The sequence below is a fragment of the Halichoerus grypus genome, chromosome 3 (assembly GCF_964656455.1).
Source record: "Halichoerus grypus chromosome 3, mHalGry1.hap1.1, whole genome shotgun sequence".
Lineage (NCBI taxonomy): Eukaryota > Metazoa > Chordata > Mammalia > Carnivora > Phocidae > Halichoerus > Halichoerus grypus.
Genome location: NC_135714.1, coordinates 55129410 through 55149202, shown reverse-complemented (window position 1 = coordinate 55149202; position 19793 = coordinate 55129410). Strand labels below are relative to the sequence as shown.

The 19793-nt window shown below is 35.5% G+C and overlaps 1 pseudogene; it reads left to right on the top strand.

Moving 5' to 3' along the window:
- The first annotated feature begins 601 nt into the window (after window positions 1–601).
- Window positions 602–15162, top strand: LOC118525391 (sulfotransferase 1 family member D1-like; annotated as a pseudogene).
- Window positions 15163–19793: the final 4631 nt, after the last annotated feature.

The window sequence follows — 19793 nt, the reverse complement described above, 5'->3', positions numbered from 1 at the left end:
GCACGAGTGAAAATGGCGGCCTCCCAATCAGCCCCAGAGGAGCCGAGAGCTCGGGGCCCCACTCCTCAGTGAGCCCCCAGAGAAAAGCAGTCAATAACTCCTGTCTCCCTGGTCTCCGGCCGCACTCCCTGCTCACCTGGGTTGTGACCAGCATTTCTATCTCTGGCACATGACCCCGTTTGGAGTCTCCAAACCCAGCAGATCCCTGTGGTGCGCTCCCATGCTGCTCCTCCCAGAGGAGGAAGGAGAGTCTCCTCGGATCTGCCGCTTGTTGGGTCCCTGCTGGAAGAGCAGTGGCCCAACTGTGCTGCAGATCATGGTTTATGGCAACCCACTCCTTGGCTCTGTCTTTGCAGCCAGCTTCCCCACTCTGATATCTAGGATCGCTGCCCCACTCAGGCACCCCTGGCCTTTCTGTGACCCCGAGGGTCCTGAGACCACACTGTCTCAGCGAGGGTCCCCCCCCCCCCAGCTTAGCCACTGGAGCGACGTCCCTCAGCGGAGCAGACTTCTAAAATTTCCGATTTTGTGCTCCACTGCTCTATCACTTGCTGGTAGCAGCTGACGGAGGCCCCCTCCCCCCGCCATCTATCTTCCCAATATGGCCTCGGATTCACTTCTCCACACGTCCTACCTTCCAGAAAGTGGTCGCTTTTCTGTTCAGAGAGTTGCTGCTATTCTTTTCTTTGATCTCCTGTTGAGTCTGTAGGTGTTCAGAATGGTTTGATAACTATCTAGCTGAATTCCTGGGACCAGACGAAATTTAGGTCTCCTACTACTCTGCCATCTTGCTCCTCCTCCCCAGCAATCTTTGTTGTATACAATTCAATATACTAATGCAAAGTGTTGATATTTAACATATAAAGAGCATTTATGAAATAAATCCTGCAAGACCTTATTAGTTTTTATACTCTTTCTTCTTCCACTGATTCATAATGCACGGGAAGGTGATCTAGTGCTGTTGGATCTATAGTAATGAAATACTAATTTATTTAATAAAATATCCATTTATTTTGATTTTTTTAAGATTTTATTTATTTATTTGAGAGAGAGAGGAGAGAGAGAAAGAGCACGGGCAGGGGAGAGGGGCAGAGGGAAAAGGAGAAGCAGATTCCCCGCTGAACAGGGAGCCCTGATGTGGGCCTGGACCCCAGGACCCTGGGATCATGACCTGAGTGAAGGCAGACGCTTAACTGACTGAGCCACCCAGGCGCCCCTTTCATTGTATTTTAAATATACTGTGTAAAACATTAATATTTTATTATTTTCTACACTTTACAAATGCATTTAGAAATATTTTGTTATAAAGTTAAATAGCTGCTGACTTCAGTATATGATCTCAGAAAGGAGTTAAGACGCCTCAATAAGAATCAATAATTTTAATTTCTCCAGATCTTTTTATGACAGAGTCTTCCAATTTACTCAGTGATAGAGGTAAAGGGAGATATCAGAGAATGGGTTTTCTCTTGCCTTTTATCCACTTAATTAGCTTGAGCCCATAATCAATCAACTATTCCAATTGCTAAATTCCCTAAAGTCAACTTTCCTTTATATTTCTGCTTAATTTCTTAAAAGACTTAAGGACAAGAAGTTTTTAATAAGTACTAATCTTTTTATATGATAAATATTGAAATTACTTTATAGGGATATGTAACAAAGCCTAGGAGGAAACATCTGAATTTTTGGAGATTCTAATGTCAAGATTATAACATTGTACAAAAACAAAGAGATCCTCTCAGGAAATAAACAAATGTACAATACAGACCTTTGAAGTAATAGAAAACAAGCTTGGGGGCACCTGGGTGGCTCAGTCGTTAGGTGTCTGCCTTCGGTTCGGGTCGTGATCCCAGGGTCCTGGGATGGAGCTCCACATCGGGCTCCCTGCTCAGTGGGAAGCCTGCTTCTCCCTCTCCCACTCCCCCCGCTTGTGTTCCCTCTCTCGCTGTTTCTCTGTCAAATAAATAAAAATCTTTAAAAAAAAAAAAGAAAACAAGCTTGTTTTGGCAAAAACTTATTTTTTTCTTTCTTTTCTTACTACATACATTGCTCTATGAGCAATTCACCAATCCCAAATTGTTTGGAACCAAAACTATTCTGCATCTCCTTGTTGAGATACAAGTTTATAAAAGGTAGGGCAGGGGCGTCTGGGTGGCTCAGATGGTTAAGCATCTGCCTTCGGCTCAGGTCATGATCCCAGGGTCTTGGGATTGAGCCCCGCATTGGGCTCCCTGCTTGGCGGGGAGCCTGCCTCTCCCTCTCCCTCTACTGTTCCCCCTGCTTGTGCTTTCTCGCTCTCTCTGTCAAATAAATAAATAAAATCTTTAAAAGAAAAAAAAAGGTTGGACAGTTACTGAAAATATATATGCTCTTTTTGTTTTTGCTATTTTAAAAAATATGTTCATAAGCAGAAAACCATTAAGATCATCTTTGGAAGGTACAATTTTACAAATAGTTTATTTATGAAAGTGCTCTTTGAAGCTGGATTTCTTCTGATATAGTAAAAGCTAGGTGGCTAGATGGCTACACATAAAGTAATTATATACTCTTGGTCATTGTTTTCTTTGATTTTTTTCTCTTTACAAACTGTTAAGAACATGTCTTAAAGTTATTAATATATCAGTTCCCTGTGAATTTTGTTGTAAAGGATCTAAGTCAACTTGCTCCATATATATGGTAAATCATGTGGGTTTTTTTTTTTCAAAAATTATGGAAAATAAACATTTCCAATTTGAAGCATAGCTAAAATGGTATTTCTTTCCATCAGATTTCAGTGGCCATAACTTCAACCATTCACTGACAGGAAATGAAATATGTTCTGTTGTACGTTGGAATATAGGTCTCTTTTTTCCCCATGAATCACTGCTTAAGCCTAAGCCAGATGAGACAACAAAATCTTCAAGGATAGTATTAATTTGACTCACCTTTTTCTTAGCACTGTAATTGTCTGTGTTAGAGGGATGAGGGAGACAGTCTCATATTCATGATTTAGGGATGAAAAGGAGGAAGAATTGTCCACAAGAAAGAATTAAAAAGGAGGCCTAAAGTACTCTAATTTATGAAACCAATCCAAAGGTACATCCTTGTGCAGGTCATTGGCCAAAATCTATGCGGTGCATAGATTAATTACTTAATTTAATTTTTTAGTTTCCACCCATGATTATTCAATTTAGAGATTATCATTCATTACATGTTTGATAAAGAGGAAGGGGATAGGAATAGTTAAGAAGATATTTTTCTCCTATCATTATAATTGCTTTTTCAGCCCAGCCTCAATAACCTGATCATTGAATACTGTAGACAATTAAATAGGCCATATCCTTATATACAGACTTATGATGATGTTACCTCCCTATAAACTCATCATAAGTTGAAAATGTATTTAATACTGAACATCATAGCTTAGCGTAGCCTGCCTTAAATGTGCTCAGCATACTTATACTAACCTGCAATTGGACAAAATTAATGCAAATCCTATTTTATAATAAGTGCTGAATATTTCATGTAATCTTTGAATACTGTACCGTAAGTGAAAAACAGAATGGTTGTGTGGGTACAGACTGGTTGTAAGTGTATCAGTTGTTTATCTTCATTATTGCCTGGCGGACTGGGAGCTGCCGCTTGCTGCCGCTGCCCAGCATCATGAGAGAAAGCTTCATACTGCTTATCACTAGTCCAGGAGAAGATCAAAAGTTAAAATTTGAAGTTCAGTTTCTACTGAATGCCTATGAGTTTCACACAATCATAAAGTTGAAAAATCATAAGTCGAACCCATTATAAGTAGGGGACCATCTGTACTTTAGTTCCATTTCTCAAGACAAACGAGACACAATCTCATAAAGACCAGAGTGACTCCATCCTCTCTGCTCACTTAGGATCTATGGTCTCTTGTTTGTGAGTAGCACCTACTCACCACAGATGCAATCACCAAGTTCTCTTTGTATCCTTTCTTCAGACCTCCACCGAATGTTTTTGCCTCAAGTACTCTTCAGTCCCAGAGCCTAATCATATTTTTGATATTAATAAAAACTCTACAAATTGCTAGTTAGACTCCTTGAAATTGTCTGCTTCCCTCTGCATTCCATTCAGGAGGGTTTGCTACATGACTTACACACTGTCTCTTAAATTACCCATGTCTTACTTCTCTTTTATGACTTACTTTATGATTACTTTAATCCCACTCTCTCACACACAACACATATGTATATGTTCAAGATAGATAAGGATGTTTCCTTAGAAAAATGGGAAGAGAAAAGGGGGATGGAAAGGAAGAGCACATTTTTGTTTTTGGTATTATACAACTTCTCTACCTATATTGACTCTCTTATACCCTTTTTGACAGAAAAGTTTATAGTTGTTCCATTTTTTTCCCCTTAGGAACAACCTGGGTCAGTGAAATATTGGATTTGATCTATAATAATGGGAATGTGGAGAAATGTAAGCAGGACGCAATATACAAACGAGTGCCATTCATGGAATTGATTGTTCCTGGACTCCAGAATGGTATTTTCCCTGAATGTTCCTTTTTACCATAAGAATAAATCCCCTTACCATTTTGTGATGTTTCAAGGAATCATGATGGAATTTCTATAGACAGAACTTGGACAGTTGAATCCTAAGTGTCTATAATAGAAGAGTAAGGATCTGGTTTTACTAATAACCATATTATACTACTCTTGCACCCAAACATAATAATATCTGCATAAGAGGAGATTTTGATGAGTATATATTTTCCTTTTTTTTTTAAGATTTTATTTATTTATTTGACAGAGAGAGACACAGCGAGAGAGGGAACACAAGCAGGGGGAGTGGGAGAGGGAGAAGCAGACTTCCCGCGGAGCGGGGACCCCGATGTGGGGCTCGATCCCAGGACCCTGGGATCATGACCTGAGCCGAAAGTAGACGCTTAACAACTGAGCCACCCAGGTGCCCTGAATATATATTTTTTCTTAATTGCACAGATGGAAGTCTTCAACATTTAAATGTATGATCATTATATGCAAAAAATTCAGAGTTTGATCCAATATAAAATCATGTCTACTGCTTGTTAGCTGATGTTCACAGGCTCAAGAAACAGAATTATGGATGGTCTTGCATTATTAAAATTTTAAAAATTAATTATGAGCTTCATGGCTTAATTGATCTTATAATTTGAATATAAGAAAGCTGGAAAGGGATTTTGAAATCTTCCAGTTCAACTTCCCCATATAGTAAATGAGAAAAAGAAAGATAAATGAAGGAAAAATTTGGATGTCTTGACATTGGCCTATTCTTGTTTCTGCCTCAGCAAGGTGTTGTATCTGAAGATTTTACAGACAGTTATTGTCTGTTCTACATAGGAAATAAAACAGCATCACTAACAAGAATTTATCATTTTTGATCTCATGGTAGATTTTATATGTATCTGAAGCTATATAGTTATTTCAAGACATATAGTGGGGTTAATGTTTACAAAGTCTTAGAGTTTATTGTAATTGACCTTTATGATTCCACATTTATAATATAGATTAACTTTTGTGCTTGTAGGTGTGGAGGAGTTGAAAAAAATGCAGCCTCCTTGATTAGTGAAAACACACCTACCTGTTCAACTTCTCCCTTCTTCATTTTGGAAAAATAACTGCAAGGTAGCAACATTTAAAGAAAAAAAATCCTTATTTGTGTTGAAATTTCTTTTATTCATCATTCAGAAATTAGGATGGGATATTACAACCCCTGGGTAAATCATTGCAAAAATAATAATGTGGTCCCTATATCCAAGGGTTGAAATAACACCAATGGACACCAGTGCTATAGATATATAGATACAGACTTAGTTCCCAAGCACTGAGAATTTCTCAGGTTTTCTGTTCTCTAAAATGCCTGTCTTTCTAAATCCCTTTAATCAGGATCCACTTTTAAATATTTCATATCTAAATATTTAAATAATGCTAGAACTGCTTCTTCATGAAATTACAAATATGGATTTATAATTATATATATCTTATATATATGGGCTCATTTTAGGCTTCTTTTTAAAATAACCATTTTAATTCAAGTATAACACATATGGAGAAAAGTACATAAATCTTAGGCATACAGCTTGATGAATTTTTACAAAATGAGCATTCCCATGAAACCAGCACCCAGATCAAGAAATTGAACATTACCAGCACTCCAAAAGCTCTGTTTCTTCGCACTCCGGGCAGCAATCCCTATTTTCAAAGATAACCACTATCTTGAATGTTTTTATTATAAATTAGTTTGTCTGCAATAGGAAAGTATATAATCTTGAATATTTAACTTATTTCATTTAACATAATATTTATGAGATCAATTCTTATCATGCTGTCACCTTGTTTTTGTTTTGTTTTCTTTAATGTAGCCTGTGGATCACAAAATGTGGTACCCTGAGCAAAAGTAGCCATGTGAGAGAAGCAAATCTTAGGTTCAATTCAGACCTACTGAATCAAAGATTATGGGGATGAGGTCCAGAAATCTGAGCTTTAATAAAACCTCCAGGTGAATTTGAGTCATGCTACTGTTTGAGAATCACTGATATAAGGAATTCCATTAGGTCTATGTGAATATTTCACAACCAACTTACCCACAGTACTATTAATAGATAGTTGGGTGGTTGCTAGTTGTCAGTAATTAAAATAGTACTTCAATGTACGTTCTATCTACACTGAGGTAACTGGAAATAGTCCTCACTAAAGAACTTAGAGGTGATGATGATAGAGGAAAACAGTTGGCTCATTACCATAGTCTCTTGGTATTGAAATAAGAAGTTATTGGAAATGTTTATCTCAAGAACTGTCTCAACTCTTAGAACTCTATACTCAGTCTTTCAAAAAACCTCTTTCCACCCACTCCCTTCTTATCCCAGAATATGAGAACTACTATCAGTGATTTGGGAATATAAAACTTCCCATTTCCTTTTCCCATCAATTGGAAGAGAAGAAGAAAGCTGTTTCTAATTAGAGGAAAGATTTCTTCCTGAATGCATTTTCCCTTAGGGATTTATTTACTGCATGGGTGGCTGAGGCCTCAGTATTATTAGATGTACTTCAGGGGAGAAGTAAGCTTAATGGATTTCAGTGGACTTGCCTGAAAACCTAATTACCACTGAGACATAACAATGTCATTTCTATTGGAAAATATGCTCAAAATTTCTGTTTCTAAGCAATCTTTAGGGCTCTATACATAAAATAAATTTTAATCTCACACCAAATCTTATAAACAGCAATGATTGTTATGTGATCGTGAACAGAATGAAGAATGTTTAATCCTTATTGATTAAATGTACCTGAATAATAATTTATTTTCAATTAAAAATAGGACATTTTTTCAGCTTTAAAAATTTTACTTTAGAGGCGTCTGCGTGGCTCAGTTGGTTAAGCGTACAACTTTTGATTTCAGCTCAGGTCATGATCTCAGGACTGTGAGATAGAGCCCCACATTGGGCTCTGCATTGAGCTTGGAACCTGCTTAAGATTCTGTCTTTCCCTCTCTCTTGGTCCCTCCCCCCACCTCATGCACGTGTGCACTCTCTCTCTCTCTAAAAAAAAGTAATAGTGAAAAAATAAAAAAAATAAAAATGTTTATCTTTTTATGTTTTATAACTTTTATGCTTCTTTTTATATGTTTAATAAGTGACAGAAAAAATATTTTAAATTTAAGAACAATATTAGCTCTTTTTTGTTAATTTAACATTTACTGTAATTCTTATGATACTCATTTTTCTGTGTTTTAAGAGATGTTCTTTTCAAAGGCTAAAGAGAAACAGGGTGTGAAAGTACAAGCCTTTATGTTAAAACAATATATAGTTGTGATATTCTATGTCAGGATATACACGTAAATGCTGAGATCAGGAAATAGAAAAGAGAAAATAAGCATTCTTGCAAGATAAACAAAAGTTTACAAACTATTAAATAATATAAATGAAATGATGATTTCCCATATCTCCCCACAGATGGTCTATGTGGCACGAAATGCTAAGGATGTGGCTGTGCTTTACTATTATTTCTACCAGATGGCAAAATTACACCCAGAGCCTGGCACCTGGGAGTGATTCCTGGATAAACTCATGACTGGGAAGGGTGGGTTCAACTCTTATTTTAATCAAGGAGTTCTATAGTGAAAAGTCTTTTTTCAAGGAGATAGAAAGATCAAATATAAATCTGTGTTTATTATAAACCTAATATGTGCCCAGCACTCTACTGTTTTAGGAAGACTATAGAGGAAGCAGAATACATAGTTGTCTCTTCCCTTTCAGAACTTTTGGGGAATAGGTAGCACAGATATTTCAGTTCTTAGTCTTATTATTTCATTAGTGCTTAGTGGCAACTGGTTTCTTCTCTTGCTGTGCATCCATTTTATTGTTTTGATTTTACACATATTTCTTGGACTCTCTTTTCTCTATCATTCCCTTATTTTTATTATATAAACTGAAAATTCTTGCATAAAGATTTTATCCTCAAGGCTCTGTTTCTCTACCTGTGTATTCTCTCTTTCAGGGAAACATATTTATGCCAATAGTAGTAGCTCTACTTAAAGTTCTCATATAAACATTCTTCTATAAAAACTCTCTTTTCAAGGCAAGAACATCTCAATATCTTGCAAATTTTTACTCCTGCTGCTACCTGGACTATTCTCTGCCCATATGTCTACTCATTCTTATCATTATTAAAACCCAGTTATTCTTAGATCCAAATATACTCTTCCTCGGCAGCCCTTCCTTAACTCTCCATCCCTATGATTTTCTCTCCCTTTCTCCTTCTTCTATGATCTCCCCTGCCACTCTTTTCCAAGTAGATTGCAAATTCAATGAGAACAGGGGTAATTATCCTACCATCCCTCTTTCTTGAAGTAATAAGTGTGTTTGTGTTGATAATGATGACTTGGATTAATATTTAACAATTCTTTATGTAAATAGTTTTAATTTTCCAAAGATTGTATCTTTCAATTTAGTGGCTTATGGTTCTTGGTATGACCATGTGAAGGGCTGGTGGGAGAAGAGGAATGATTATCGTATCCTCTACCTATTCTATGAAGACATGAAAGAGGTAAGAGGCAATTATAATTTCTTTTTTATTTTTTAAGGAAACCCAAGATTCATCTGATTTTGTATCACATTTTCCTTTCTTCTTGATCTATAAATATTACTAATCCACTATCCTGCTAACTCTGCCCTGAAAATCGATCTCTTACTTAATTTACTTTTTTCTACCACTACTGACTCCTGCTCTAGTTTAGGCACCTATCTTGACTTACTTGGAGTATCTCATTTTGCTTCTACTGTCCACTCAGAGAAAATGATCTTGAAACCTAAATGAGAGTATGCCCACTGCCTTCTTCAAATATGTCAATGACTTCTGTCTCTACATGAAATACAAAATCATTAAGATAATTTAGAGTTCAACATTATTTAGTTCCTGTCTATCTCTCCAACCTCTTCTGGTGTCACTTTTCCTCTTCTTACCAAGTAAGCCTGCCTGAAATATTTTTTCCCACTATTTTCAAATTAACTTTTTCTCATCCTCCATGTCTTAATTTCAATGTTAACTCTCCACAGAATTCTGTTCATGTCCACAATGTCAAATAATTCACCTTATTATTATCCATTAAAATCTTTTGCTATTGTTCTTTTCATAGCATCTACCACCACTTCTAATTATTTTATATATGTGTTTCTTACATTTTCTTGGTTTCCTCTAGTATAATGTAAGCTCCTTGGATGTAGGGATTAAAATTATCTTATTTGTGATTGCTTCCCCAAGGGGCCAGCACAGTGGGGAAAATATGTTATTTAATTTATAGAACATCTAGTTTTTATTTTTTCATCTTCTATCTGGTTATTAGCATGAAAAATAATTCACTCTCCAATTTGATCAAAAACTTATCCTGATCTGATTATTTAAATAGTCCATTTAAGAAATGTTTCACATCTCTTAAATTGTATGTGTTTCAGGAAGCTTGTCCACACCCAAATTCCTTTAGATAACTATGACTACCCTTCATCTCTTATTTGGGAAATCTGTTCTATAGCCTCTAGGGAAACCACCTTACCCAGCTAAGGTGACTCCCTCTGGTAGATTCATTAGTTAAATTCCCAGCTTCTTCTACATCCTGTTCAAACCACTTTTTACCTGTCACTCTGGATTAAGGGGTGACATATTACCCTAATTATGTGTCTAGAAGCAACAAGTAGGGATTGGGGTGGATCTTGGAGAAGATAGGTGTTACCTGGAAAGAAAACTACCCACCTTAGGTATAATAAGGTCTTTAAGCAAAAGAAGTTTAGTCTCCTCAAATATGGGAGGAGAATCTACATCTGCTGGCAGAAAAGGCTCAAAACTACCCAAGGGTTCTAGAGTCTCTGTGCCATCAAATCCACCCCAAATATTCCCATTCCAAGCCTGAGCAGTGTACCTTTTCCCCATCACTCTTCCATTTAACATTCACAGGATAGACCTGACATAACTGGGACTTCATTGTGATTAAGATGTGTGTCTGATTTCCACCAAGTTCATTACTGTTTCTACAATGAATAGATTCTTTTAGAGCCACTACAAAGACTCTCTGGTTCTGTTTCCATGAATTGAGATGGGTAGCTCAATAAAGCTAAACAGATCACCTTTCTGCCTGATCTCACAATGTCACTAACATTATGGCTCTCAGCCTCAGTTTGGTTTGGACCACCAAGAAGATCACCTCTCCAATGGGTAACAGGGCACAAATTATTTGGGCTGAGTGCTACTCTTTCACTGTTCTTAGATACTCCAAGCTATCCTATGGAGTCTGAAGCATAGAGAAGTGAAATCATAAGAAATACATCAAATATATCTCCTCTTCATCATTGCCTCTTTCTCTTCTCCACCATTCCTTAGGCTGGAAATGGACAGGATTTTATTTACTTTTCTCCTCATATATTCATACTATCAAAAAAATCTATGTAGGAGTGAGAGGTAGAAAGAGTATCTTCTTTCCACTATAGCTCTAAGTAATAGGTAATCTGTTTTTTTTTATTGTGACATAATTGACATATAACACAATATTAACAATATAATGATTCAATATATGTATATTTTATGAAAGGATCACAGTAAGTCTAGCTGATATCCAACACCACGCATAGTTATTTTTTTTCTTGTGATGAGAACTTTTAAGATCTACTCTTTTAGCAACTTTCAAATATACAGTGCAGTATTGTTACCTATAGTTATTGTTGACTATAGTTCTTGATCTTAGAGGACAAGCTTTCAGCTTTTCATCATTGAGTATATTAGCTATGGGCTTGTCATATATGGACTACTGTTGTGGTATGTTCCCTCCATACCCACTTTAAGAGTTTTTATCATAAATGGATGTTGAATTTTTTCAAATGCTTTTTCTGCACCTTTTGAAATGATCATATGATTTTCATCCTTCATTTTGTTAATGTGGTATATCACATTGGTTGATTTGCTGATATTGAACCACTTTTGTATCACTGGAATAAATCCCATTTGATCATGGTATACAAACCTTTTAATGTGCTGTTAAATTTTGTTTGCTAATATTTCATTCAGGATTTTTGCATTGATGTTCATCAGAGATGTTAGCCTGTTACTTTCTTGTGTTGTTCTTATCTGGTTTTGGTATTTGGATGATGCTGGCCTTGTAAAATGGATTTGGAATTGTTACTCCCTCTTCTACTTCTTGGAAGAGTTTGAGAAGAATGGGAATGGGTATTAATTCTTCTTTAAATGTTTGGTAGGTAGGATTGCCTGCGTGGCATCTGCCTTCCGCTCAGGTCATGATCCTGTGGTCCTGGGATTGAGCTCTGCATCTGACTCCCTGCTCAGCAGGGAGCTTGCTTCTCCCTCTCCCTCTGCACCTCTCCCCGCTACATTCGTGTTCTCCCTCGCTATCTCTCTCTCTCTCAAATAAATAAATAAAACCTTTAAAACACATTTGGTAGGTAATCTATTCTTTATATTCAGTATGATTTAAAAATGGAGGTCAAGGGGGTGCCTGGGTGCCTCAGTCGTTAGGTGTCTGCCTTCGGCTCAGGTCATGATCCCAGGGTCCTGGGATCGAGCCCCACATCGGGCTCCCTGCTCTGTGGGAAGCCTGCTTCTCCCTCTACCAGTCCCTCTGCTTGTGTTCCTTCTCTCGCTATGTCTCTCTCTGTCAAATAAATAAATAAAATCTTAAAAAAAAAAAAAGGAGGTCAAGGATTTTGAAAATTATACCTTATGATAATAGTAGCTTGCTTTATTACCATTCGTTATTCTACAGGTTAATTCTATTTTTGAGTGTGAAAGGTTGAATATCAACACTTTTTTTTCCATTTTTTGAAACAAAATTATGGGTCATAAGGAGGGCACTTGCTATGATGAGCACTGGGTATTATATGTAAGAAATGCATTGCTAAATTCTACTCCTGAAACCAATATTACATTATATGTTAACTAACTAGAATTTAAATAAAAATTTGAAAACAAACAAAATTTACTCTTCCTTTTAGCAGATGGTTGCCTGGCCAAGAATAGGACATGTACTTTGAAAAGCAAAATGAAAAATGCACATAAAAATATAAAATCATTTCTTTCACCACATTGACAAATGTAGAACCTTATTAAATGCATTGCCTATTTCATGACTAAATCTACCTGAAATAATTCTTTTTCTTTGTAATTTTTTTAGGATCCAAAGCATGAAATTCAGAAGTTGTTAAAGTTTCTAGACAAAGATCTGTCAGAAGAAACTGTGGATAAAATCCTCTATCATAGCTCTTTCAATGTGATGAAGCAGAATCCAGTACAAATTATATCACTGTACCAGATTTTGATATGGATCATTCTGTATCTCCCTTCATGAGAAAGGGTGAGAAATCATATACTAGTTTCTATACAGTTCACTAATTACAGTCATGGAGAGTGTAGGTCGGAAGCAAATAGCAATATTATAGGAAATGGAAAGAGATTGAGTATGCTGGCAAGGAAAAAAAATAGGAACAACAACAACAACAACAAAAACCTTAGGGGAAATAATTTGTGGCAAATAAACTATAATTTCTGTAAGCCTGACATGTAAGACAAACCTTCTAATGAAAAATGTTTACTCAAGAGTCTATGCCTTGATAAGCATGAGTCTTGGCATCCTTTGCTGTATCAGAAGAATGTCTTTCATTTGTCTGAACTCTCTAGATATTCTTCATATTCCTTTAAATTTTTGCTGTAGTGGGTAGCCGGGTTAAATGATGTTAAGCATACCAAATGAATAATGAAAAGTGTCAATTCCTTGAGGTTGTTGTTATGATATGGTAAATCACTGCATCTTCAACACTGATCTCAATGTAGTAGCTAGCATCTTGCAAAAAATAGTCCCTTAATAAAGATGTGTTGAATTGAATCATGTGTGTGTAAGAAAGAGAGAGAAAAAGAGAGAGAAAGAGAGAGGAGAGATTCTGTTAGTTGTGTATGTATTAGTTTTGCTATGAAACAAACAACTCCAAATGGCACCTGGGTGGCTCAGTCAGTTAAGCGTCTGCCTTCAGCTCAGGTCATGATCCCAAGGTCATGGGGTTTCTGCTTGGCGGGGAGTCTGCTTCTCCCTCTGCCTCTGACCCTCCCCATGCTTGTGCTCTCTCATTCTCTCTCTCACTCAAATAAATAAAATCTTAAAAAAAAAACAAAAACAAAAAACGCACAACTCCAAGAATCTCAGTGGCTTAAAACCACAAGTTTTTTTTTTTCTTTAATGTTGTTGAATGTTGGCCACCAGTGGCTGCTGCAGTTTTACTTACTCTTTTTGATACTGATCAATTTTACTTTGACTTTCATGGTCTCAGCCTCTTATGTCTTCTCTTTATGAAACATAGGCTGAAAGAGCTACCCACTTGTGGGATATGCCCAATATCATGGTAGACAGGAAGAGCAAAAGAGGCACTGGAAACTTACAATGTCTTTAAAGTTTCTGTTTAGATGTGGTATATATTGCCCATATTCAAATTCCATTAGCCAAAGCATATCCAAAATCCAAGCCCTAAGTTAATGAGGCAGAAAGTAAGCCATGGATAAGTCTTTCTAGGACTATCTGGATCTCAGCCAGGAATGATTCTGCCTCCCAAAGAATGTTTGGCAACATCCAAAGACATTTTTGAGAGTCATGACTAAGGGTATGCTATAGGCATCTAATGTGTACAGGCCGAGGATGCTGCTAAACACACGATAATGCACAGGACAATCTCACATCTGCCCAGCCAATGGTCTGGCTTTGAATGTCAACAGTGGAAATATAAACAAATAAAATAACATACCAAAGTTGGGAAATCCTGGGACAGATTAACAAAGTTATTTTGGCATGTTTTCTTCCCTGCTCTTTTTTTTCCCCCCCAAACCTTGGCTTGCAAATGACTTCTGGATTACCTGTGAGAAATGGCATTGTTTTTATCAGATATTCTTTGCAAATTAATATATGAATATATCTGTCTTTCCTTCAAGGTCTTAAGATATGGTTAGTCTTTGGAAAATTGAGAAATCCTGTGATAATACATATGTTTAATTACATTTAACCCAGTGATTTCCAAATCTTACTTGATCATAGAAATTTTTTTCATGAATTATCACTTGACATTGAAACATATAGTTTTAAAAGGACTGAAAAATTCTTTACTTTTTGTTAACAAAGCTCTTGAGGCCAAAGAATAAAGATTTTGAGACATTGGATTTTCTCCCAGTGACATTTCTTGAAATATTGAAGGGATTACTTCTTTCTATAAGATACTGGAAAAATCCATGGGATTTTTTGGAAAACTAAGAAGTCTTCTGTTATAGTTTCTACGTTAATGTTCTTAAACAGCAACAAGAAAGTAATCAACAAGTTTACTGACTAGGAACTTTTCGCGGTTTTCCTAGTCAGTAAACTGGCAGTGCACACAAGAGTTTGGGAGTGAGGAATGGAGTTATGGAGCAGATATGAAAAGGTTAAAGGTTTAAGAATACACGTGTGGAAATTCAAATGAAAACTGATCTAAGAAGGAAATTTTGTAGTAGTCTCAAATGTACCATTTTATCTTTCTTTTCAGGTATTTCAGGAGATTGCAAAAACCAGTTCACTGTAGCCCAGTATGAAAGATTTGAAAAAGATTATGAAAAGAAAATGAAAGGGTCTACACTGCGGTTTTGTTCAGAGATTTAAAAAACCTGCTCTTTCTCTGACTCCCTCAGCTGGCACTTAAATTAAAAGAAAAACAATTCCTTCAAACATTTAGTGACAAAAATTCTGTATGTTAATATTTCTGTATTTACTAATATTTGTGCTTTGTAATAGAATATTCAAAGAATTTCAAAGTCCACATATGAGAAACCAATACTGTCTCTATGATTTTAATTACCTTCCACAATGTTCTTACTATTCTTAAAGACAAAATAATAAAATGAAGTTTAAAATCTATAAATATACCTGCTTTATTTTTTTAAATTCAAGTTCTAGGTCATTGGACTTGCAAAGAAGATATTTGAGGGGGGGGGTCTTCAAGATGAGTGGATTAGAACCAAAATATTCCTTTAAAAAGGCTTTATTTAGGGGCGCCTCGGTGGCTCAGTCATTAAGCATCTGCCTTTGGCTCGGGTCATGATCCCAAGGTCCTGAGATCGAGCCCCCCCTCGAGTCCTGCATCGGGCTCCCGCGGAGCAGGCCTGCTTCTCCCTCTCCCACTCCCCCTGCTTGTATTCCCTCTCTCACTGTGTCTCTCTCTCTCTGTCAAATAAATAAATAAAATCTTTTAAAAAATAAAGGCTTTAATTTCCTTTGTTATATGCTTAGAATGATACCAGTGTAATATAAGGTTGATGACATTTTTGTACAAGGAGTTCACTGAAAAGTGTTGCCCTAGAATGGTTTAGATCACTGAAAATCTTCTCTGATGGGGAAATAACAGATGTTCTCAAGTTTCATGCATTTTGAGACAATAAGAGAAACTGCTTTGTTTCAAAAATCTTCAATAGAATAAATAATAAATATTCTTGGATTCTGTTTTTACTTTTTCTTGACTATGATATATACACATAGCAGAGATTTAATAATAAAAGAATCTGTATTAAATGCTACAAACTGAGTTTTCAAACTTCTTTTAATCCATATTTATTTCCTATTTTGCCTTACCTTAGATCTTGAAGTGTCCTCACTTTTCTTCACCTTGTAGATATTCTTAATAATTATGACTGAGGTGCCTGGGTGGCTCAGTTGGTTAAGCACTCGAGTCTTGATTTTGGCTCAGGTCACAATCTCAGGGTTGTGAGATCGAGCCCCACATTGGGAGCCCCACATCGGGCTTGCTTCTCTCCCTCCCCACCTGCCTCTCTCCTTCTCTCTCTAAAAAAAAGTAAATAAATCTTTTTAAAAAATAATTAAAAGATAGTATTAATTATGACTATTTTAAATATCGAGAACAATCACAAAGAACTTAAATGATTTTCCCCAAATCATAAACTTAGGAAGTGTTCTCTAATACAAATAACTGACACTGTTAGGAAACAGGGTAGTTATACCTTGAGTACCTTACATTCACCTAAAACAAATAAGACAGTTGCTGTGTTACTACTCTAGACAGAGCCATGTGACACTCTTCAAAGTAAAATGAGAAAGAAAAGATACTCAAGATTAAAACTGTAGGTGGTTGCTTTTATGTTGCAGTAAATGATGTGTAGTCACTTTTCTTACGATATTAATTTAGCAAACTAATAATGTACTGATACATAATTATAAATAGACCTATTCTAGTTGATTACATAATTTTAAAAAGTGTGAAAAACATTTCATAAATTCATAAATTTCATAAATTCAGTAACTATATAATATTATTATACTATTATAATATGATGTTAATAATTATATTAATTATAAAATTATAATACCGTATTATTATATTACATAATGTTATAATATATGTGTACCAACTTAGGTAATATCTTGGAAGGTTTATTGCTTATACAGAGCCCAAAGAAAGAAAGGAAGAAATTGGAGCTGCTCCTAGGAAAGAAGAATATGAATAAAAATATATATGTGATTCAAATTCATGCATATTCTATTCAGAATGGTAACATTTAGAAAAATTAAAACCAAATAAATAGAATTCTTAAGGGATCATTAAAAGGGACTGTTTCTCTAAACCACAATTTCCTATACTTGGTTTTCACTGGTTTCCATCAACCAGTTAATGAACACATGGATCTATGTTTCTCTCACTATACTAGTCAACGTTAGGAACAAACAAATGCAGAGCACGTAGCTTCTTTCTTTGGGGAGCTTACAAATAAATAAGTCAAAGAGAGATATGGGACTACATACTAAGTGTTAAATTGTCTTGTTCAGACATGAAATATCTCTGGAATTCTGATATGATATTTCTTTCAGCTGTGAGAGACAGAGTATATATTGCCTGTCAAGATTGTTTTTGTCTCTAGGAGGAAAGAGGGGGGCATTTTTCTTTAGAATTTTATAAATTAGAACTTCCTAAACAATTAAGTATCACTGGTCTATATGCCAAAAGATAGAGACCAGGAAGATGTGGAGAGAATTATTAGAATCGAAACAATAATAGATATGGACCAGAATTTTCATATTAAATGTTAAAGAAAACAAAGGAAGAATTCGTTAAAATAGTTTTAAAGAATTAGTAAGATAGGAAGAGAAGGAGGAGGGAAAAAGGAAAGAGAGAAAGAGAGAATGAGAGAAGGAGAGAGAGAATTCCATTTTATATATGTGGTCCCTCTCCTATTAGACTACTGCATCCAAAGAGGGAAACAAACTGACCTTCCATTGCTTCTAATTCTTTAGAGAGAGAAAATTTTTCAATATGAAAAGTCAGTATTTCTCTCTAAATCTTTCTAGCAAGTATAGAATTACATGTGATTCTTTGAACAGTTTAAACCAAAAATAAACTAGCGTTATGAATCCTGTCCATTAGTATGCCCTGTATTTTTATTTTTCAAAGTGGAAAAAAACACATAAATACTATGCTGAAGAAAGTGGAAAAATATTAAATTTTTTATCTCAACCAAGGACTTTAAGAAAGTCCTGGTAAAAATATAAGGGTTTATAACTTTAACCAAAAGGTATGGGGGAATCCCTGAAAAATTTTAACCAATATTGTCACAGCCAGATTTATTTTTTAAGATAACTTAAAAGAATGGATTGTATTTTATATATAAACTTGGTATAATATTTACATATAAAATATATGAGACGTATATAATTTATGTATATAATTATATGTAAACATATATTAATATATCTACCTTTCTCACACAGAATAGTTTTACTGTCCTAAAAATCCCGTTTTGCCTATTCATCCCCTCTTCCCCACTAACTTCTGCCAAAAAACAATCTTTTTACTGTCTCGATAATTTTGCCATTTTCAGAATTTCATATAATTAGAATCATATAGTAGATAGCCTTTTCCCATTACCTTGCTTCACTTCGTAATAAGCATTTAGTTTTCCTCCATGTCTTTTTGTGGTTTGGTAGTCCATTTCTTTTGAGTGCTGAATAATACTCCATTGTCTGGAGTTTAATTATCCATTCACCTACCATAGGGATATCTTAGCAGTTTCCAACTTTTGGTCATTATGAATAAAGCTGCGATAAACATCCCTGCACACATTGTTGTGTAGACATAAATATTCAACTGTTTTGGGAAGATGCCACAGAGTGTGATTGTTGGATCATAAGATAAGAGTGTGTTTAGTTTTAGAAGCAACTGCCAAACTGTCTTCTACAGTGGATATGCCATTTTGCATTCTCACCAGCAATGAATGAGAGTTCCTGTTGCCAGGATTTGATGTCAGGATTGCAGATTTTGGTCATTCTAATACGTTTTTTAGTGGTATCTCACTGATGTTTTAATTTGCATTTCCCTGATGACATATGATGTGGAGCATCTTTACATATACTTATTTGCCATCTGTATAATTTCTTTGGTGAGGTGCATGCTAAGGTCTTTGGCCCCTTTTAATTGGGTTGTTTGTTTACTTATTTTTAAGAGTTTTTTCGTCCATTTTAGAGAATAGTCCTTTATCAGATATGTCTTTTGCAAATATTTTCTTCCACTCTGGCTTGTCTTTTCATTCTTTTTTTTTTTACTTTTATTTTTTTTATTGTTATGTTAATCCCCACACATTACATCATTAGTTTTAGATGTAGTGTTCCATGATTCATTGTTTGTGCATAACACCCAGTGCTCCATGCAGAACGTGCCCTCCTCAATACCCATCACCAGGCTAACCCATCCTCCCACCCCCCTCCCCTCTAGAACCCTCAGTTTGTTTTTCAGAGTCCATCATCTCTCCGATTCCCCCCCCTTCATTCTTCCCCTCCTGTTATCTTCTTCTTCTTTTTTTTTTTTCTTAACATATATTGCATTATTTGTTTCAGAGGTTCTAATGAATCCAGTTTATCAATTCTTTCTTACATGGATTGTACCTTTGCTGTCATATCTAAACAGTTGTCACCATGCCTAAGGTCATCTAGATTTTCTTCCTATGTTATGTTCGAGGAGTTTATAGCTTTTCCCTTTACATTAATTTTTGTAAATGGTATAAGGTCTGTGTCCAATAGCTTGCAGTTTTTATTTTATTTTATTTATTTATTTTTTGCAGTTTTAGAACTAAATTTATATCACTTTTCAGTGACTTGCTTTTCTTTAGAATTGGTATGTGTCTTCAAGTCTGTTTTAACTGATCTTAATGTGTCTAATAATTTTTTTCTGATTAGTATTTTGCAGGTATATCTTTAACATCCTTTTATTTTTAGTCTTACTCTTCTTTATG